Source organism: Nicotiana sylvestris, chromosome 1 (genome assembly GCF_000393655.2).
Source record: "Nicotiana sylvestris chromosome 1, ASM39365v2, whole genome shotgun sequence".
In the NCBI taxonomy this organism is placed as follows: Eukaryota; Viridiplantae; Streptophyta; class Magnoliopsida; order Solanales; family Solanaceae; genus Nicotiana; species Nicotiana sylvestris.
In genome coordinates, this window is record NC_091057.1 from 18252042 (window position 1) to 18272263 (window position 20222).

The 20222-nt window shown below is 37.2% G+C and overlaps 1 long non-coding RNA gene across 1 annotated transcript; it reads left to right on the top strand.

Annotated features, from left to right (window-relative positions):
• Positions 1–15336: 15336 nt before the first annotated feature.
• LOC138878848 (uncharacterized) lies at positions 15337–16230 on the top strand. The gene is made up of 3 exons (XR_011402626.1): positions 15337–15411; positions 15502–15567; positions 15679–16230. It is a non-coding gene; the product is annotated as an uncharacterized lncRNA (long non-coding RNA).
• The last annotated feature ends 3992 nt before the right edge of the window (positions 16231–20222 follow it).

Sequence of the window (20222 nt, forward strand, 5' to 3'; positions counted from 1 at the left end):
GCGCAGGTGCGGAATGTTCATCGCAGATACGAATAGTTGGGACTAAGTGAGGACCGCAGATGTGGTGGCCTGACCGCAGAAGTGGTACCGTAGAAGCGGGAATGGCCGCAGATGCAAAATCCCTGGGCCAGAAAGTATAAATTGTTTCCTTCGCGATTTTTGAGCTATTTCACCATTTCTATGTCAACTTTGGAGCTTTTTGGACGATTTTGAAGAAGGATTACAAGGAAACTTCATTGAGGTAAGGATTTTGGACCTAAAACTCATTCCTATGGTATTATTTCATGGATTAGAGCTATAATTAAAGGAATTTAAGAGTTAAAATTGGGGGAAACTAGGGCTTGGTATTTGAGACCTAGACATGAGGATTTGAGGGACCCTTTATGGTCGGATTTTGGTACTTTTGATATGTATGAACTCGTGGGGAGATGAGCAATCTATTGATGTGAATTTTATCGAATTCCGAGGCGTGGGCCCAGGGGTCAAGTTTTGGTAATTTCGGTATTTATGTTGTAAATTGATTATTTTTGCTTGGGCTTCATTCCCTTAGCATATTTTGACACCGTGATTCTAATTTTGGTTAGATTTTACGCGAGTGGAGGCCAATTCGAGGGGCAAAGGTGTCGCGGGCTAGATTTGGACCGGATTGAGGTGAGTAATGATTGTAAATGATGTTCTAAGGGTATGAAACCCCAGATTGCACATCGTTGTGCTATATTGAGGTGACGCACACGCTAGATGACTAGTGTGGGGTCGTGCACTGTTGGGGATTGTGACTTAGTCCGTTTCGAATGACTGTTTTACTGTGTATTTGACTTAAAACGGTTTGATATCATCATGTTTTGGGCTGAATGCCATATTTGGGCTCCATGCCAACTATTTGAACCCTTAGGGGGTTTATATTGATATTTCCTCACTGTTTTGACTTTATACTTGAACTCAGTCATGTTATATTTACTGCTTTTCATAACTCAGCCATGTTTACTCTGCTTTAACATTTAAATGACATTTTAAATGATATTTTGGGCTGAGCACTATGTTTTACTGTTGCCCGAGTGGCTGTGAGATTCTGATTAAGTAAGGCCGAGGGCCTATATTGTTAGGAAATACTAATTATGATTATGAGGCCGAGGGCCTAAGATATGTACGCCACTAGGTGACTTGTTGACATGAGGCTGAGAGCCTAGTGATGGTGCCACGAGATGACTTGATATTGCGCTTGGGTCTAAAGGGGCCCCTTCAGGAGTTTGCACACCCACAGTGAGCGCGGGTACCCAGTGTGATGTGAGAGATAGCCCGATGGGCTGGTGTTGTTCTTTGATCTTGCCCGATGGGCGATCCTTTATGTGCTTATCTTTCCTATTTGCCTATCATTTACTTGCTTAATTGTTAAAAAGACATTTTTATGAAGTTTAAACTGAACTCAATAATTTTACACATCTTTATTGCTTCACTGCTTTACTAGCTTTTACTGTTTCCTTATAGCCTATAATGTGCCTTACGTGATTTCTTGCTTTCAGTCTTTATTTATGATTATTACTCACTGAGTTGGAGTACTAACTTTACTCCTTGCACCCTGTGTGCAGATTCAACCGTTGATGATCCCGCTAGCGAGTGTTGATCTTTCCAGCTCGGGCGGATTCGAAAATTCTCTAGGTAGCTGGTGGCATTCACAGCCGCGAATTATTTGTATTGTTACTGCTTACTTTTGGACTTATAACATGTTTAGGACTAAATGCCTATTGTTAAATTGCTTAAAACTGGATTGGAAATGTGTCGGCTAGCCTTGTCTTCACGAGAGGCGCCATCACGACCGAGTCCAAGTTTGGGGTCATGACACCAACATAGGGTCTCCACTCCCTAGTTGATGATGTATAGACATAGAGTCTCCACTCCCTAATCGTTTTTCCAACATAGGGTCTTCACTTCCTAGTTGATTATTTTTGTACATAAGGTCTCCACTCCCTAGTTGCATTTCTATCATAGGGTCTACACTTTGCTAGTTGATAATTTTTAGACATAGTGTCTCCACTCCCTAGTCGCATTTTCAATATAGGGTCTCCACTCCCTAGTTGATTCTTTTTAGACATAGGGTCTCCACTCCCTAGTTGATGATTTTTAAACATAGGGTCTTCGCTCCCTAGTTGATGATTTTTAGACATAGGGTTTCCACTCCCTAGTCGCTTTTCCAACATAGGGTATGCACTCCCTAGTTGATGATTTTTAGATATATGATCTCCACTCCCTAGTCGCTTTTCCAACATAAGGTCTCCACTTACTAGTTGATGAGTTTTATACAAAGGGTCTCCACTCCCTAGTCGTTTTTCCAACATAGGGTCTCCACTCCCTAGTTGATGATTTTTAGACATAGGGTCTCTCCACTCCCTAGTCGTTTTTCTAACATAGTGTCTTCAATTCCTAGTTGATGATTTTTAGATATAGGGTATCCACTCCCTAGTCACTTTTCCAATATAGGGTCTCCACTCCCTAGTTGATGATTTTTAGACATAGGGTCTCCACTCTCTAGTCGTTTTTCCAACATAGGGTCTCCACTCTCTAGTTGATGATTTATAGGCATAAGGTCTCCACTCCCTAGTCGCTTTTCCAACATAGGGTCTCCACTCCCTAGTTGATAATTTTTAGACATATGATCTCCACTCCCTAGTCGCTTTTCCAACATAAGGTCTCCACTTACTAGTTGATGATTTTTATACAAAGGGTCCCACTCCCTAGTCGTTTTTCCAACATAGGGTCTCTCCTCCCTAGTTGATGATGTAGACATGTAATTTTTGACCCACACATTAAAATAACCTCTAATAGTCCTAGTAATTTTTAGGATATTTATTTGAGTTTATTTTTATAGGATTTTACTTTATTGTTAATTTTAATTCTAGTCTTTAAAGCACAAAAATTTGAAAACACAAAAATAGTTTTATTTTTATAATATTTCTCATGTTATACAAATATTTTTATATTTTAATACAATTGAATATTACTAGTCTTTCTTATAGTGACATTAGTCTAATTTTGCTATCTTTTCTATTTTCACTTTAACATAATCTTTGGAAAAATTACAAAAAATATATATAATTTCACTTTTAATATAGATTTAGTTTAGTTAAAATTAATTAGTATTTTGTTGTTCTTTTGTTTAAAAAAAATGATGAAAAATGAAAGAAAAGAAAAAAGAAAAATGAATTTTAGGGCTAGTCTTGTCTAAAAAAAAGACCAAATTGGGCCAAACCTGAGCCCAACAGTGCCAAGACCCAGCTGACCCCTTACCTAGTTCGCCCGACCTGCAAAACTCGTCCAACCTGCCCCATCTCCCTACTCAAATCTCAGCCATCAATTTAATTTCATCCAATGGCCATAATTAATCCCCACACTCCATATAAAACCCTAATATTTCCCAAACCCTAAACCTAAATCCCTAACCAAATCGGCGCCCCCCATTTCTAAGCTTTTGCCACGCCCAAACACCACGAACTCGCCGAAATCAGACAAGTTCACTCGTCCCAGTCCCATGGCCCCCCCTCCTCTCCTTTCCTTCTTCCACATCACTCAAATCGCACGAAATCTCATCATTTCAATCCGATTCACGCGGATTTCTTCTTCTATTTCTTTTGATTAAACAAAAAATCCAAGTCTTTGAAATAAATGTTGGAAAATGGGAGCCGTTGGATTAAATTTTGATCCAAGACTTCCATTTTCTATTTGTAAAAAAATGGGATTTTCGGATCTTGTTAGAGGCCACACGGTTTTGAGGTGATTTCTTGTTGAAGAAGGAGAGAAGATTTGGGAAGGCTATGTATTTGGGTTTTTGGACAGAATGGTGGGAAAAAGAGCGAGGGTTTACGGACTTTTGGTTGTTCTTCAAATTTCAATTCATTCGAAAATTAGAGTTCTCTTTTTAGTGTTCTTTGATTCTGTTTTGTACGTTTTCATATATAAAAAGAACAAAAACTAGTTTCTTCTAATTGGAATTTTACATCAAGTCAGAAAATACAAAAAACAAAATCAAAAAAATCAATTTCTTCTTCTGGATTCTTGTTCGAAATGGAGTTTAGTTGAGGTTCGAGGTTCGATATCAGTCGCCAATCTTAAGTTTCGTTCGAGTTTGTGTTCGATTCGAGATTTGCGGTGCCGAGTTGAGGTTTCAGTTTCTGCTCGCGGCTTTAATCGCGGTTGCTGCTCTTTTTTTTTGTGTTGCCATTTCACGACGAGATTTTTGGAGTCAAAGCTTGTGTACTCATTGCTTCTTTATTGTTGTTGAGAAAAACCTCGGCTTAACAGGTCCGTCTTTTCCTTCATCGTTTCTTTCTTTGGCATTGATTTGCGCTCGAAAGAGGTATTCAATACTCTGCTTGGTTGCTTGATACTCTGTTTTACTTTGATATAAGCCGTGTTTCTGTTCTGAAGTTAAGTTCGTTGTTGGCTTAACTCGATCTTTCTAAGTTTCCGAAATTTGCTTGTTCGTGTGATTTATGGATCAGTGATGCGTGTCATTTGCAAATTTAATTAGTGTCATATATGCTGGTTTGAAATCGAAATCGAAGAAGAATGAATATGTAGATTAGTCGTGTTGAGATCTACTTGGATATTTGAATTGATGCGTTTAGTTTCATTTTCAAGTTAGTGTCCATGTTTTAAAGACCATGTACCAAAAACATTGTTGAATAGTTCTGCTTGTTTAGTTGAGTTCGAACTTGAAAAGGAGTGTCAGGATTATCGTTCAAAGTTTTCTTAGTGCCCAATGACCCTTTGTCACGTATCTAAGCACGAAAATTAGCGTGTTTACTTGAATCAGCACTTAAGTAGCCTGTGATTACTTTGTTGGATCCGATCCTTGTTCTGCTTGCCTCCATAATTTTTGATGAATTAATTTATTTAAGAATTAATATTTATATGAGCATAAAAGGAAACGGAAAAGGTCTTGTGCATAATTGGGGTTCCTGTTAAGGAAATGATCGAATTTGCTACTCAATAATTGTTCGAGGAGTCTCTTAAATATTTTGGATAGCAGCAGCACATAAATTGGCTCCGCAAGGTTTAATGTCTGGTAAAAGGGTACTTCTAAAACCAAAGTTATCATTTTCAGAAGTGTAACCTTTGGTACATTAATCTCCTAAATGAGAAACTTCACATTTAGCACACTATAATGATTAAACCTCGTTAGGGACAATCTACTTTGCTTAGATTTGTTTTGCATTGATTTCAAATTGCATTCTTGTAGGATTGCTGATTATGAATGTTAGCAGCTTAATCTATCGTCATGTGTTCAAAATTCTCGTTCACAAAGAATCATGAGTTCAACTTGGTTTTGTCATTTGCTATTTGTCTTGGTAGAATCGTCAGATGTATTGCGATTAGTTTAAGTGTTCTTTTGAAAAGTTCTGTCGCAATATGTGTTCGGTTAGCACGGTGCGTTAATAGGACTCTAGTTAGTTTAACGGAATCTGAATAAACATACTACGTAGAGACAAAGGGGGCGGGAGTTAATTAAGAAAGTCAGCAAAAAATAAATATAGTTCTTTGAGCTGGGAAGTAAGAATAATTAGTAATTAGAATCTTAAGAGGCTCTTATCATATTTTGATCCCTCATTTCGCTTTATTTCTTCTCGTATACTTTGTGCTCTTGATGCTTTGTTTGACATCTTAAATGATTGTTGGGCCGAGGAATCGGGACAATGCCGAGCTCGCCAGTGGTTAAATTTGTTGGCATGCTTTAAGATTGGGCTCGGTCTAACAAGTAAAATCAATAGATTAGAAAATGAGCATGATTTAAAAGTTTCTTCTATTCATTTGTTTATTTTGCTATATGGTCCGCTAGGAGCATGTTTTAGGCTGACTACACTTGGGTAGGCAAACTTTAGGACTTTTGTTAATTTTGAGGCAAGAGGTCGTTCCCCTTAGTTAAATTTATCTGGGGAATGCCCCGAAGGATTTGTATATATTTTTATCCGGGGAATGCCCGAAGTATTCTGTAAATGGAGGCCAAAAGTAAAAACTTGTAGTATTTTCACTTTATTTTCATTTTTCCTTTTCTTTTATTTAGGTAGGGACGATCTCGAACCTCTTGTGTGTTTATTCTTCCTTTCTGTGCTTTCTACCTGAATTTGAATGTTTTTAAAGCCAACTAGATCGAGTATGAAACCATACTAGTTACCGGACTTGGGGAGTGCCTAACACCTTCTCCCCGAGTCAAATGAACCCCCTTACCCAAACCTCTGGTGCATACTTAGTTTTGGAGTCTCAAGTGTTTTGAAAGGAAAAATTATTTTAAAAAAACGGTGACCTAACACACCGAAAACAAATGTGGTGACACTGAGTTATTTTTCTTTTTAATACAATTTCTGTCACGTTCTAATTGGAAAACCCTTTTCAAGCTTTACTAAATCTTTTTATTTATTTAAGAGGGTTAAGTGAGTTGGTAAAAAAGGGGTGTGACAGAGGATTTTTAGACATAGGGTCTCCACTCCCTAGTCGCTTTTTCAACATAGGTTCTCCACTCCCTAGTTGATAATTTTTAGACATAAGGTCTCCACTCCCTATTCGCTTTTCCGACATAAGGTCTCCACTTACTAGTTGATGATTTTTTAGACATAGGGTCTCCACTCCTTAGTCACTTTTCCAATATAGGGTCTCCACTCCCTAGTTGATGATTTATAGACATATGGTCTCTACTCCCTAGTCTCTTTTCCAACATAGGGTCTCGACTCCCTAGTTGATGATTTTTAGACATAGGGTCTCCACTCCCAAGTCATTTTTCCGTCATAGGGTCTACACACCCTACTTGATAATATTTAGACATAGGGTCTCCACTCCCTAGTCGCTTTTCCAACATAGGGTCTCCACTCCCTAGTTTATGATTTTTAGACATAAGGTTTCCACTCCCTCGTCGCTTTTCCAATATAGGGTCTCCACTCCCTAGTTGATGATTTTAGACATAGGGTCTCCACTCCTTAGTTGATGATTTTTAGACATAGGGTCTCCACTCCCTAGTCTCTTTTCCAACATAGGGTCTCAACTCCCTAGTTGATGATTTTTGACATAGCGTCTCCACTCCCTTGTCGCTTTTCCTACATAGGGTCTCCACTCCGTAGTAGATAATTTTTAGGCATAATGGCTCCACTCCCTAGTCAATTTTCCAACATAGGGTCTCCACTCCCTAATTTCTATTTTCCCAAGTGTACACCAACCCCGACCTTTTATCGCTTTCAATAATGAAGTAGTATAGAGTTTTATTACCAATAATTCACGAAATTTTCCTAGTAAAAACTGGGGCAGATAATTTTTGTTTGTTTGTTTGTTTTGGTGCCTGGGCAGGTTATACCTCGAGGTACATGGTTTAAGAAGACCAAAAGAAGTCTCAATCCAAAATAGAGAAAAGAAAAGGAAAAGAAGTGAATTCAAAGCACAGAAGCGGAGAAAAGATGTGGACCGCTCAAGACATGATTGAAGTCACAAGTTTTGCATGTCAAGTCTTGATTCGAAAAAGCTGAAGAAAAATGAACTAGAACATGTTGCTAGAAAGCATCAAGGTTCAGATTAGAGTCTGCGTGAAGAACGAGCTAAGACTCAAGATCAAGACTAATAGATAAGAATCTTGTAACTCATAGCTGATAAGCTTAGTCAGGGTGTGTTTGGTATAACGGAAAATATTTTCCGTGGAAAATGGTTTTCAAGAAAATATTTTCTTGGAAAACAAGTAGTAATTTATTCATTTTCCGGTGTTTGGTACGCAAATTAAGAAAAATGACTTCTCTAGAGTATTCATAAATAATTAGATATAATAAACATGAAGCCATAAACTTTCAAACCAACAACTTTTCGAATCCACAAACTTCATAAACTTTCGAACCGCTAAACTTTCAAAACCGCAAAATTTCGAACCCGTAAACTTTATAATTTCTAAACCCATAAACTTGCAAATACATAAACCTCTGAACACATAATTTTGGAACTTGTAAAATTTTGAACCTTTAAACCAATAAATAAAAAAATTAAGACTGAAAAATATATTTAAAAAATATTTTTTTAGGGGAGGGGGCGGCAGTAAAACTAAAAAAACAGAAATTTAAATTACAAAAAATGTAAAAAAAAATAAATATTTTGTGGGGTGGGGGAGTTGAGGGAGTGGATGGGTGGTGCAAAAAAACGAAAAAACAGAAATTTGAAATTGCAAAAAAACAAAAGATAAAAAAATAATTTTTTTTTGCGGGAGGGGGTGGGGGGTGGGGTGGGGTGGAGAGGTAATAGGGTGGGTGGTAACGGAAAAACTAAAAATTGAAAAAAAAAGAAGCCTATTTTGGAGAGGGGGTGGGGTGGGTTGGTGATGGTAGGGAAGGTTGAGAAGGAGTTTTGGAAAATGTTTTCCCTTCTCTTGATAAGGAAAATATTTTCCTCCAATTGGAGGAAAATGAGTTCATAAGGAAATTTTTTTCCAAAACATTTAAGTCAACCAAACATAAAAAAATTGGAAAATATTTTCCGGAAATATTTTCCTTCATACCAAACACACCCTTAGTCTTTTTTATTTTTGACTTTGGTATAATAAAGAGCTCAGCAAGCAGTAACAACATCAACAACAGTGAAATTATAAATTCTCGGTAGTCTCAGCTACCAAAATTTTCAGAACTACACTGACCTGATTCCTTATAGCCAAGGATATGTAGGCAACTTCCAAAGCAAAGGTTGGTCAAACTTTTTCAAAATGCTTCCAAAAGGGTATCAAACGGGCAAAAATTATTCATAATTGCTCACTTTATCTTTGCCCCAAAATTTTCATGTTTCTGAGCAAAGAGGGGCAGCTATTAGCACCTAATTTTTGCCCTAATGCAAATCACTCCTAAAAATATTCCAAAATAGTTTAGAGTTGTTCATGCATATTTAGAGTTGTTTTAAAATCATAAAAAATATCCAAATCTTAATTTTTCATGGCCTCTTAGATTTTAAATTGCATTTTAGGATTTAATTACATTGCTAAATGCATCTTTTAAATAACTAAAAATAAAAAAAATTGCATTCTTAGGTTATTTAATTAATTAGGTCATTAGTCAATCATTAGGTAAAAGAGATAAAATAGGCTAATCATATGAAAATGGGTTTTAATTAAAATTTGAGTCCAAAATGGCTAATTTTCAAAAGGACTAATACAAAAAGAAAAGAAAGAAGGTTGTCTGCCCTCATTTGTTAATTGAGCTAGTAATTTAATTGTCCCAAAGCTTAGCCAGTCAAAAAATCTGCCCAAAACCTGTCGGCCCCAAGCCCAAGATCGTCCAAAAACCACCCTCCTAAAACCCTCACTAAATAATCCCTCCCCTTTTCATTTTCTCAGATAGAGACGGATCACCCTTCCTAAAAAACCTAATCGGCTCCTATTTAAAGAGAAGAAGAAAAACGGCGCCCCATTTTCATCCAAAAAACAGAAGAAACGAACGAGACCCATCCCTCAAAAACGAAAAAAAAACTCAGTCACCTCCCTCCTCCTCCTCTTCTTCTTCTCTCTCAAGCAGCCACCTAATTCCGCCTCCCTCTTCAAACGAGCTTCACAAACAAAGCTAAAATTGGAGTCTGGATCGAAAACAAATTTCAAGAGCAATAAAGAAAATAAAAGGCGAACAAAAACACAAGGAAATAGTTTGAAACATCGAATTTCTGTCATTATGGAAAGTTGTTGTTCATGGTTCTGGGTTTCCTAAAGTTATTCTATGTCGACGCATTGCTGAACTTCTGCTGTTGATTGCTAAAATTTCTGCTGAACATTATCCGAATTTGGATTTTCCTTCATTTGGCTTATCTCAGTTATCTCTTTGTTTGATTAGGTAAGTTTTAAACGCGTTGTATTATGCTTTCATTTGAATAATTAAAATCAAAGTTTTAAACCCCTTGTATTATGCTTTCATTTGAATAATTAGAACCGTTGGCTCCTGATTGGTTTCTATGAATTTGTTTGGCTCCTGATTTTTTTGCAATTGGAATATGTAATAAATGTAATTTTGTGTCAACTTGGACTTCATTTGAATACTATAAATGTAATTAAAAGCATGGCTGAGTTCTAAGTGGTACTGAATGTTAATAGCAATCATAGAACAAAACTTTTTCTCTAAATTTGTATAAAAAGAGAGTTTAAGGATGATTGTAAATCATTAAAATACCACGTGAGCAGTAGGCATCAATGTATACAATTTTAGTCAGGTATAGATTTGGACTGGTCTTGTATAAAAATTGTGCTATTTCCATAACTTGCAATAGCATGTCTCCTGTAAGTGCCAAGTCTTGAGCCTGACATTTAGCAGGCCCATTTTCTAGAGCTATTACATGTCAAAATAGCACGGTATAGCCAGTTTTCGGACTGGTCAATCAAAAATAACCACCATTTACGAAGTCAATGAAAAATAGCCACTATTTTGCTGCAATAGAGAGACCGGTCCCGTATAATATACTGGAGTTCGGGTGCATCTGTGTACGAACTCCAGCATATTATGCTGGACTGGTATACTTTGCTGACTCCAGTATAATATATGGGAGACTGGAGCATCGGTGCTCCAAACTCCAGTATATTATACTGGACAATTATACTTGTTGGAACTCCAGTATTATGCTGGAGTTCTAGTGTACTTATGCTGGAACACCAGTATAATATGCTGGAGTTCCAACATACTATCCTGGAACTCCAGTATAATATGCTGGAGTTCAACCATACTTATGCTGGAACTCCAGTATAATATACTGGCGTATTTTTCGGGTTTTGAACAATGTTTTCGCTCAAATTTATCTTTGCATGAAAAGTGACTAAATTTAAATTACTTTTGAAACTCGGCTATTTTTGAACGACCAATTGTAAATCTGGCTATTTTTGAATTTCTCCCCTATTACACGAACCAGAAGGCCCTTTTGGCTCATTGAATGACGAGGACTTTCTTTGATAAGAGTATTGCAGTACTTAATTTAATTACAATTGGCAATTCTAGGTGATAGCTTATAACTTTAGATAAGCCTTTAGATTCAACCTTTCAACAAAATAATTTTCCTTTGCATAAGAAGTTATTGTACTAGCACGGATCTACTTTTGGGGGTTGTGTCGATATCCTTGCCTGCCCAACCTTGTAAAATTAGAACCTCTACATCAATTACAAATTTAGTTTAAAACAAATAACTTATTAATATTCGTAGTATGTTTTAGGGGCATTCTAATATATCATCGTGATTATGTACATCTTCTCATAATATAATTGTGATTCCAAAAATCAAAGTACGCGTTCGTGCGACTTTGGCCAAACAATATTGAATTATAAAGCGTCATAGTTGTGTACACGTACGCGTAACATAATTTTAACACCCCAAATAAAGCAGATTTACACACATGTAATCCGTTTGAAAGATTAAATCCATAAAATGCCATAATTAAAAGCTGTAAATAGGTAAACCGTACGTAGGTTCTAAAAATGAGTAAATAAATAATTTAATTAAGCCAGGTATGATTAAAGCGACTGTGCTAAAATCACGGAACTCGAGAGTGTCTCACACCTTCTCCTGGGTTAACAGAATTCCTTACCCGGTCTTCTGGTTTCGCAGACTTTAAAATAGAGTCAAATTTCCTCGATTTTGGATTTAAAATAAACCAGTGACTTCGGACACCCTAAATTATTTCAAGTGGCGACTCTGAATCAATGAATAATCCCATTTCGAATAATGTCACTTAAATTGGAAAAACTCCCATATCCCCTCGGGAAAAAGGAGGTGTGACACTAAGTAAAATTTGCGGAAGCCAAACCAATCAATACCAATTATAAATAGTGGTGGGCATAAAATCCGAAAAACCGAATTCCGAACCGAACCAAATTAATTTGGTATTTCGGTTTCGGTTTTTTCGGTATTTCGGTCTAATTCGGTACTTGAATTTCGATATTTCAATATTTCGGTTCGGTTTTCGATTTTATAATTGAATTATTTCGGATTACCGAAATACCGAAATTTGGTAATATTAATACAGCTCAAACCCCAAAGGCCAAAGCCCCAAACCCAATTACATATTTTATTTGACTTTGGCCACAGCCCACACGCCCACACCCAGGCCCAGCTGTGCCCCTGCCCCTGCCCCAAACCCAATTCTACCTTAGAGTCTTAGAGGTTTTCCCAACACTCAACACAACAGTCCAACACTCAGAGTTTTGGTGTTAATAGTTAATACACTTGGGGTCTAGGGCTGGGAGTCAGAGATATCATCGAGAATTCCAGATCGAGATAGGGTATTAGGGTTTGCTTACTGCTTCAGCCTTCGGTGTTTAGGAGATATCATCGAGAACGAGAAGAAGAAGACGAGAATCGACTGCGACTCTAGGATATCAGTCTGCGAGTTGAGTTACGACCAGTCGACGTTCGAGCTCGAGTGTCATCTCATATTGACCGGTTAACTTCACTACTTTTGTAAGTTTTGTAAGTCTCATCTCATTCTCATGATCTCATCCCAGTACTCGACTACTCTCTGAGGTTTTTGTTGAGATTTAATTTCTGATTTTCTGCATCAAACTATTTTAGGGTTATAGGCGGCGATTTCTAGCTCGATTCGATTCCGGGCAAACGAAGTGTCGAAGACGCTGCTGTCCTGTTCCAGTCTTCCGAGCTCGATTCAATTTCAATTTCAAAGGTATGTTTCGCTTTCTTTTGGTTGTATTGCTGATTGAATGAACTGATGTTCCGAGCTTTTCCCTTTAGTAGGAAAATATCATTTGTATCACGTCCATACTCTTTCTTTTGGTTGTATTACCTTGTTTAGGTCTGATTTTTTGAACTTTACCATATCATATTCATATGAGCAACTAACAATAGCAGACTCCTCTCTTTGAAAATCATGAAATACAGTATCTTCTAGTATGTTGGCTTCTAGAATTTCAAGAAAAGATTTAGTCACTCTCTTAGCTTCTCAGCTGAGCTGGAGTTCTCAATGGTGTTACATCAGCTCTATTGTCAGTGACTATCAAGAATTGGTGTAACAATTATGATTGATGTAATCAAGACCTTAGAAACTATCAAGAATAATGTTTCTACAGCAAATTCTAAGTTACAGGAAATTGTTATTGATATTCAAAAAGTCAGAAAATGATAATACTTGAAGATAACTAAAAACCACTGAAAAGTGAAAATGCTAATCCTAGACTTATAATGTGCACACATAAGAAAACTCATGTTACTTTGGTAGCAAGGAAGATAATACTTGTATTTGTTTAATTTTGTAAGGTAGCAAGGCACTTAATTTGTTGATTGTTATTGATAGCAAGGTAGTTATTAGTTAATTTGTTGATTGTTAATTTATGTTTATATTTGTTTAATTTTGTATAGATGGAAGATACAAGTAAAGTAAGTGATGTTGATTCTACTGAAAGTTTACCTATTACGGTAGATAGTAACACCAACACCATTGATACTCAAGATTCCAAGAAAAGGAAAGCAATGCAACCTAGGTCTGACGTTTGGAACCATTTTGATAAATTTGAGGTTAATGGGGTTGGGAAAGCACGGTGTCGATATTGTAAACAAGCTTATGCTGCTAATTCATCTAAGAATGGAACAACAGGATTGAAGAATCATTTGCTTAGATGCAAAGAATACCCACTTAAAATTGCAGAAGATAATAGTCAAACAAAGATAAATTTTCAATCTTGCCAAAATGATGAAGGATCAATTTGGAAATTTGATCAAAAAGTGGTTAGGAGGGCCTTAATTGAGATGATAGTTACTGATGAACTACCATTTAGCTTTGTAGAAAATGAAGGCTTTAAAAAGTTTATGAGAAAAACTCAACCACTATTTCGTATTCCTTCTCGTAGAACAATAACAAGGAACTGTTATGAAGTTTACGGTGAATTGAGGCAAATCTAAAAAGTTCTTTTAGAGAAGCACATCCAAAAATTTGCCTAACAACAGACACTTGGACTTCATTACAAAGAATAAATTATATGTGTTTGACAGCCCACTTCACTGATAGGGATTGGAAGTTGCATAAAAGAATACTTAATTTTTGCCCTATCACTAGTCATAAGGGTGAAGAGATGGCTAAAGCTATTAGGGATTGTTTGCTTGAATGGAAATTAGACAAGGTTTTCACTATTACTGTGGACAATGCTTCTTCAAATGATGTCACTGTCAAAGAATTGTCTAAACAGTTAGATATGTGGAAAACTAATATGATGAGTGGTAAACATCTTCATGTGAGATGCATGGCTCATATACTAAATCTAATTGTGCAAGATGGTTTGAAAGAACTTGATGCTTCTGTGACACGTGTTAGAAATATTGTGAGGTATGTGAGATCTTCGCCTGCAAGGACCTTAAAGTTTAAACAGTGTTGTGCACATGTAAAGGTAGAATGTACCAAAACGTTGTGTTTGGATGTTCCTACCAGGTGGAATTCCACCTATTTGATGTTGGATACAGCTCAACACTTTGAAAAAGCCTTTGACAAGTTGCATCTTTTTGATGATGAATTTTCTGCATATCAATGTTCTCATCTTTGTGAAGATGGTGGTAATGCAGGTCCTCTTGAATCTGATGATTGGGTGAATGTGAGGAATGTGATAGAGTTTCTTGCAAGATTTCACGAGCTAACTAAAAAAGTTTCAGGTTCACGTTATGTCACTTGTAATTCTCATTTTGAGGATGTATCTGAACTTTATTGTCATTTGAAAATGTGTTTAGCTAGTGAGGATGGGCATTTGAGAAAAATGGCTGAGAAAATGCAAGAAAAGTTCAAGAAGTATTGGGGTGAGCCTGAAAAGATGAATAAAATGATTTTTATTGCTTCCGTCTTGGATCCACGTAACAAATTTGAATATGTTGAGGGAGCACTTGAAGAACTTTTTGGGGAGGAAAAAGGGAAGAAAATAAATGTTGAGGTGTATGCTTATATGAATTCTTTGTTTGGGGAATATCTAAAAAAGTATTCAACCGAATCTTGTCATCAATCTCCATCTAGTTCTACTTCATCTAACAACACATCTAATACACCTAGTGGGAGTGTTATAAGTGCATCAAAAATTAGGACTAAGCTTAGCTTAAAGAAACAAAAGGAAGACAATGGAAGTGGGGGTGCTAAATCGGAGTTGGATAAATACATTAGTGAAGAACAAGAGCCTTTTAGTGAAGAATTTGATATCTTGAGTTGGTGGAAAACACATGCTCCTAGATTTCCTATTCTTTCGGAGTTGGCTCGTGATGTGTTGGCAATTCCAATTTCTAGTGTGGCGTCGGAATGCACGTTTAGCACTGGTAGCCGTATTCTTGATTCATTTAGGAGTTCATTGACTACTAAATGTGTGCAAGCTCTTATTTGTGTTCAAGATTGGATTAGAGAAGAGAAGAATCCTATTAGTGTTGAAGAAGACTTGAAGTATCTTGAGGAACTCGAGCTTGGTAGGCTTTAATATTTTGTGTGTATTTTAATTCAAAATAATATATCATGCCTTTTCATTTGTATGACATATTTGGTCGTATTATCTTTAGATATGGAAAATAATGGAAGCACTACTAGCATTGTTTGATTTATAGTTGCAACTTACATCTTGAGTGGTAAGTTTAATACTCTATTTATTTGGTGATAATGATATACTTAATAGTTTGTAGTTTTGTTTTATTATCATCAAACTATAATATTCTAACATATGATTTATATTTTTTTAGGTTCAAGTTCAAGTGCAATCATGCCCCGTGCTACTACTCAACGCTCTGATATTTGGGAATACTTTGTGGTGAAAGAAGATAACGGAGAAGTTCGCAAGTTTGTTGTCTGCAGACTGCAGTTTGGACTGCAGTTTAGCATCTGCAGACTGCAGTTGTGCAAGTTAGCATCTGCAGTTTAACTGTTTAACAATTTTAAGTGTTCAGCTGCCATGTGTTTAAGTTTGGACTCTGTTTTTAACTTTTTACTGCACTATCAGTGTTAAGTGTTAACTATTAAGTTGATTGCCAGATCTGGCGTGCAAGTTTGCATCTGCAGTTGCCAGATTGTGAAATTGTTGTCTGCAGAATGATATGCTATCCTTGTTTCAGGCTTTCAGCCATGAGCCATGTGCAGTTGTGCATATTGTGCAAAGTGCAAACACTTTAGAATTTCGATTGGGCAAACACTGCATTTGTTGGACTGTTTTTATTGCACCGGGTTAATGTGTTTAGCATCTGTAGACTGCAGTTGTGCAAGTTAGCATCTGCAGTTTAACTGTTTAACAGTTTAAGTGTTCAGCTGCCATGTGTTTAAGTTTGGACTGTGTTTTTATTGCACTGTGAGTGTTAAGTGTTAACTATTAAGTTGATTGCCAGATCTGGCGTGCAAGTTTGCATCTGCAGTTGCCAGATTGTGAAGTTGTTGTCTGCAGAATAATATGTTATTCTTGTTTCAGGCTTTCAGTCATGAGCCATGTGCAGTTGTGCTTCCTCTTCCAAATTTGTGCAAAGTTTTCAGTGTTTTCAGTGTGCACTGTGTAGGCTTTTCAGTGTTTTCAAACTTGTGCACATTGTGCAGTTGTGCAAAGTGCAAACACTTTAGAATTTCGATTGTGAAAACTGAAAACACTGCATTTGTGATTCCTCTTCCAAGTTCCAATTGTGCATGACTGCATGTGCAATTGTGCACTGTTAGGTTAGGCGTTAGCATTTAACAATTTAGCATTGATTATTCAATATTCATTGATTGTTAAACCGAAACTGTACCGAAACCGTACCGAACCAAAATAGTAAATACCAAACCGTACCGAAATATTTTGGTATGGTATTTGGTATACACAATTGATAAACCGAATACCGAAATACCGAACCGAAATTCTTACATACCGAACCGAAATACCGAACTCCCACCCCTTATTATAAATCCCTGAACCTGATATCACGAGTGCACGAGCTTCTAAAGTAACACATATAAAGGTCTAAAATAAGTACAAAGTTGTCTGATTGAAGTTATACAGCTAAAAAGAAAGAGGACGGGGACTCCAGCAATTGCGGACGCTGAACAGTCGTACCTCAAGTCTTTGCCGATGTCCAATTTGGGCATGCTAATAACTGCCGCTGGGGTCGACTCCAAAATCTGCAATGTGTGCAGAGTGTAGTATCAGTACAACTGACCCCATATACTGGTAAGTGCCGAGCCTAACCTTGATGAAGTAGTGACGAGGCTAAGGCGGGTCACCTACACTATAACTTGTACGCAATATATAAAAATGATAGGAAATAGGAATACTGAACAAAATTTAAATAGTCAACTGAAATAATAATCACAACCTCAAGAATAAACCAGCACCGACCAGAATCACCAATCTCTTAACAGTTCAAACAAATACCGGAAGCCAACAAAGTTCAAGTAATGTAAACATATATATTGTTGTGGCACGCAACCCGATCCCACCACACAATACAAAATCCTCTCTTATTTCACCGTAACAATATAAATAACAGTAAATAATATAAATATGTTGCGGCACACAATCCGATCCCACCATATGTCAATATTAGAATCATAATTCACCCTTATGTCACCATACCAATCCACCCTTATTCCACCTGTTGCGGCGTGCAATCCAATCTCACTGTGCAATATGAATTCACCCTTATTCTACCATATCAATCCACCTTTATTACATATGATGCGGCGTGCAGCCCGATCCCACCACATCAGTACTAAACACTCACTGTACACAGTCAAATTAACAGTTCAAACTACAAAGCTTTTACAATCAATAATTACCAAACCGAACCAAAAGAAACCTTGCACAATATAGAACCTACATAGGTAACACTGCACAATGAGACCAATCCAGCAATTTACAATTAGAAAGTGCAAACAAGTCAAGTTAAGAAAATAGTAGGGATTTGTGAAACTATGAGAAGACTAACATCATTAGCATGAGAAGATATTGACTAACAGGTAGCAGTTAAGCATGGAAAACATTTAGAACATATAACAGTTAAGGTAGGAAAGGAAACAATTAAGGAAAATGGTAAATCAGGGAGAAACATATAATTTGGCGGCGTATAAGCACTCGTCACCTCGCATATACACCGCTCATATGAGAATCACATAGCACTTAATCCGAGGGTTCCTAATTTTCTCAAGTCAAGGTTAGACACAATACTTACCTCGCTCCAAGGACCACTCAAAGCTCAACCACGGCTTTGCCTATCAAACTAGCATTTGAACCAGCAATATCTAAAAAATTACCAACCAAATTATTCAAAATAAGCCTTAGGAATCACCCACGATTGCAAAAGATTCAATTTAAGTCATTATTGAAAAAGTCAACACCCGGGCCCGCTTAGTCCAAACCCGAAATTCTGACCAAAATCGGATTACCCACTCACCCTCGAGCTTGGATATATAATTGGTTTTGGAATATGACCTCAAGTTGAGTCTAAATCCCCAAAGTTTGAAATCCCTAGTTTCTACCCAAAAATCCCCAATTTCACCATGAAAACCTTAGATTTTAAGTTGAAATATTATAAAATGAAGTGAAAGATTGAAAGAAACTAGTTTAGAATCACTTAGCAATATTTTGGGGGAAGAAATGGTCTTTGGAAAATCGCCTCATGTGTTTTAGGTTTTGAAAATTTGAAGAATGGGAAAAAAATCCCATCTAAGTCACTTTTACACAGCTGCAAATGTCGTATTTGCGACCTGGGCTTCACAAATGCAAAGCCCGCAAATGCGAAAAAGCCATCGTAAATGCGAAGCCCTTCACACTTCTTCTACCTTCTCAAATGCGAAGATAAGTTTGCAAATGCAAACTTGAATCTCCGCAAATGCGACTCAATGATCGCATTTGCGATCTCTGCCCTTACCAGACTCCCTTCGCAAATGAGAAAGAAAACTCGAAAATGCAAAAACTGTTGACCCAGCTTCTCTTCGCATTTGCGTTGAGAAGCTCACAAATGTGAAGCCCTCAGAGGTCGCATATGCGATGCCTGATCTCGCAAATGCAAGATTAGAGGCCTGTAATAAGATCAGATACACCAGCAATATTTTCTAAGTCTAATTTCACTCCGTAGCATATCTGAAACTCATTCGAGCCCTCGGGGCTTTAAACCAAAGGAGCACACTAGTCTAAAAACACCATACGAACTTGATCGCGCGATTATGTCACCAAAATAACACCTAGAACTACGAATTAAGCACCAAATCAAATGAAATTTTCAAGAAAATTTTGAAACTTCTAATTTCTCAACCGGACGTCCGAATCACGTCAAATCAACTTCGTTTCTCACCAAATTTCACAGACAAGTCATAAATGTGGTATTGGACCCCTACTGGGTTTCGAAACCCAAATACAAATCCGATATCCAAAAAGTCAATTATGGGTCAAACCTTTCAAATTCATTAAGTCTTTAACTTTCATATTTCGACAAAGTCCGATATCTCAAGCTAGGGACTTCTAATTTCGATTTCGAGCATACGCCCAAGTCGCAAATCATAATACAGACCCACCGCCCACCGGGACCGTCAAATATGAATCCAAGTCCGTTTACTAATAATGTTGACTGATGTCAACCCAAATAAAGTTTTAGGCAAATTTTCTCTTTTTAACAGTTTTTAACATAAAAGCTTTCCGAAAAGACTCTCGGACTGCGCATGCAAATGGAGGAAGGCCTAAAAATGGTTTTTAAGGCTTTGGATCATAGAATTTGGTTTCAAAATATGAGATGACCTATTAGGTAATCACATTCTCCACCTCTAAAACAACCATTTGTCCTCGAACAAACATAGAAAAGTACTTGGACTGGTGAAAAGGTAGGGATATCTACTCCGCATATCTGACTCGGACCCCCAAGTAGCTACCTCAATGGTCCGGCCTCTCCACTAAACTCGGACTGAAGGATAGCTCTTCGATCTTAACTGACGAACCTGTCAGGCTAGAATAGCCACCGGCTCCTCCTCATAGGTCAAATCCTTGTCCAACTAGACAGAGCTGAAATCTAACACGTGCGATGGATTGCTGTGATACTTCCGAAGCATAGACACATGGAACACTAGATGGACCGCTGATAAACCAGGTGGCAATGCAAGTTTGTAAACCACCTCTCCTACTTGCTCAAGAATCTCAAAAGGCCCGATGTATCTAGTGGATTTTGGGTCGTGACAGATTGGTATTAGAGCTCTAGTTTCTTAGGTTCTACAAGTCATGAGCAAGTGTCTAGTAGAGTTGTACGGATCAGTGTGATGACGTCTATACCTATCTTCGAGA